Here is a 3,600-nt window from a genome sequence, read left to right on the forward strand (position 1 = left end):
TTCAATGTTCCTAGATTTATTAGCCCTGAAGCAGCATCTTTATTTGGAATATATTTTTCGATTCGGTTTTTTGTGAAAGCAGCACATAAATATTCAGTTGTAAACCTTTTCAATGTTCCTAGATTTATTAGCCCTGATGCAGCATCTTTATTTTATAAATATTCAGTTGTAACATCACATTTGTCGAATATTTTTCCTGTCCCGTATAATCCAGGATCGATGGCCACCGTACTTATACCTCACGCGAATCTCGTAGCGTAAGGAAATGTTTGTTCGTACATATGCATACATGTACATACCATGCAGGAAACGGGGCTAGTTTGTAGCTAACTTATAACTTACCAGCGCAGATTGGGGCCGCCCCATATAAGCGGGTGCTCAAAATTCTGAAATCATTTACTTTCCATTAGACTCGCTTGAACAACTTTTTAAGAGTAAACATTTGACGTCTTACCCATTATTGATCATGCATTAACCCATTGGTGACCCAGTTTTTTGTAATGTTATGTTATGTTAAGTTAATTTGATTTTATTATTATGCAAATTATGAATAATTTAACCCATTTACGAATTTTACTTAACACATTGATGACCATATTTTAACCCATAAGTATCCAATTTTTTTATAGAGTCTTTCTCCAGCTAATTTTATTAAAAATAGGTACGTTTAGGTTACAATATAATTAGGTGGATAGCTTTATATACGAATTCGCAATACTTAGAACTAAGTTAAAAGCGATAGAATGTAATAACAGTAGCAATGTGTGTGTTTGTTGTAATCACTAAGAAAGAGCATAAAACAGGGGAAGTCATTTATATAGAGATCAGTTAGATAGTAAAAGATAGGAAATGTATACAAAAATTTAGGTGCGCATGGTCAAAACAAAGTTGAAAGCAGGGTTCGGAAATTCTCACTCACATTCTTTCACGTTCGCGATCGATAATATTCCAAATCAATTTTTGCATTCTTTTATCGCGAGTGAAAAATGCAAACAAATTTATCATCTCTCACATTCGTAAAGCGATCGACAAAAAATTTCCGTTGCTTTTCATTCGCGATCGAAAAAAGCAAAGAATATGAGAAGTCCAAGCCTTGCCGATTTCGGCCTCTCATAAATGAGAAAAACGATGCAAATAATCCATTCGCGATCACTCACAACAGATTATCCCGATAAACTTATCGCGAAAAATTTTCAACGACGTTGTATGGGAGATATTTTTCGCGTTTGTTTTGGGTATGCATTTTGTTATGCATACAGCATACATACATATGTACATATGTATATGTAAGCAAATGCTTTTCGGTTGGAAGGAATGTACACTGAGGGAAATAATGCATAGTAAAAATGAATACTTTATATTTGATTATCGTTTAAAAATGTTCGTATTTAAAAATAATATATACATAAATATATATACAAAATTTATTACGCACGTATTTGACTGTTCACATCTGAGTATGTATATGTAAGTGTACATACGCACCCGAAACATTGCCGAGCGCCGCTCTGAGAGCGGTGGCAACACACACATACATATATAGTACATACATGTTTATCCGTACAAATCACGTGCTGTGGTGTTGATGGATATTCAACAATTGAAAGCAAATTTATATGTATAGGTGTAGCTAAGTGTGCAAAGATGCTTGCCACAAGTTGTTGATATCCGGAGATGGTCGAGTTCGAATTCCACTGCGGGCAACATGTAAATTAAATTAATTTTTTTTTAGTTTTTGTCTTGATTATTCACTTCACGGATGCTTTTTCAGTACGAACGCGGTCATTTTAATATGCGCCTAATTTAATTGAATATTTACCAATATACAGTACTTTCGTTGACGTTTATAGTAAGATCAATTACGTTTCTATTTGATTTTAATACTTTTCCCCTCAGTGTAGTTTCACCTAACGCAACCAGTGTTGCCGTTTTACTCCTTTGGTGGCTAAATTTAGCTCCCACATACTTTTTTTGGCCAAATAAATCTAAAATTGCCCCTAGCCAAAAGGCATTTCAGTAAATGTTTTTAAAAATAACTTAAAGCAAGTTTGCTATAATAAGCGTTAAATAATCATTTTTAATATTAAGCTTATTAAAAGTTTTTTTCAAATAAACCTTTAATAAGTTTTGAGAGCGAATGTTTATAAATAACTTAAACTTATAAATGAAATGCAAATGCCAACGACATGAAGTAGTAAATATAACATTTTTCAATCGTAAGTGACGTGTTTACGTTTTTTAACATATATTATTAAAAGAAAAAATTAAATAAAACCTATGCGGGAAAAAAAATCGAATCCAGGACCCGCTGCGCTAATCGGTGGAGCATTCGAGTCTTCAAATGATGAGTTCTCCTTATCCCTTCTTAGTTTAACATTGAATTGAAAATGTATTAAATTTTTTCCAGAAAAGTAGATCAATGAGAATGGCGGCGATAAAGCGGAAGATATAGCTGCATCGATGCCGTTTTTCCAATTTGCCAATAACCGCATGTAATTGAAAGCACACAACAAGATGTAATAATTAACTTTGTTATGCTTAATTTTTGTGTGTTATCATGAATTTTTATGCTTAAATGTCTATTCCCTATTTATATTTTCGCGACTGTAGATGAGTCCGCCGAAAATTCGCATTTCGTTTAGTTTTTAGATGTTAAGCAATCTATGTATGAGTTTTTAATGAAATATCTTTAAATAAAGGGTTATAAAAATATTTATAAAAAGCTTTCTTTTGAAAATTTTTAGTAAGTTTATATTCATACGCTTATAAACAACTTTTTTTTAACCTTTATTATAAGTTTGCACGCTTATAACCAATGTCCGTTTTCGATTATATTACGCTTACTTTCAAGCGTTTTATAAACAAAAAATCAACGTTTTGTAAGCTGAATGTTTATAATTGAAAACTTGATAAAAACTTTCTTTAAGTTTATTTTGCTTGTTGGGTACAAATCGCGTGCTGTGGTGTTGACGGATATTCAACATTTGAAAGCAAATTTATATGTCTGGGTATAGCTGAGTGTGCAAAGATGCTTGCCACAAGTTGTTGATATCCGGAGATGGTCGGGTTCGAATTCCACCGCAGGCAACATGCAAATTAAATTTTTTTTTAGTTTCTGTCTGATTATTCACTTCACGGATGCTTTTTCAGTACGAACGCGATCATTTTAATATGCGCGTAAGTGAATTGAATTTTTACCAATATAAAGTACTTTCGTTGACGTTTCTTACGATTCTATTTGATTTTAATATTTTTCCCCTCAGTATAGGAATATGCACAAATATATTAATTATGGTGGTAATATATATGTTTGTATATATAAATTACATACATGCATACGTGTAGTTAAAGTATATTCCAAGCGTACACTTTTCAGTATAATGGTGTATCTGCATGTTATTTTATTATAATGATTGCGTTTATTTTTTATATCTAATAAATGGAACTTAGTGGGCGTCTTTTGAGAACTGAGAGTAAAGAAAAGCAGAAAAAATAATACATATACATTTTTTATTTCTTTTAAATGTTTCGATTCGCCATTATAAGGATATTAGTAAGAAACCAAAAATATAAACACGTAAATAAAATAAGAATATGTAT

The sequence above is a fragment of the Rhagoletis pomonella genome, unplaced genomic scaffold (assembly GCF_013731165.1).
Source record: "Rhagoletis pomonella isolate Grant_MI unplaced genomic scaffold, Rhpom_1.0 Rhpom_scaffold_00504, whole genome shotgun sequence".
NCBI lineage: Eukaryota > Metazoa > Arthropoda > Insecta > Diptera > Tephritidae > Rhagoletis > Rhagoletis pomonella.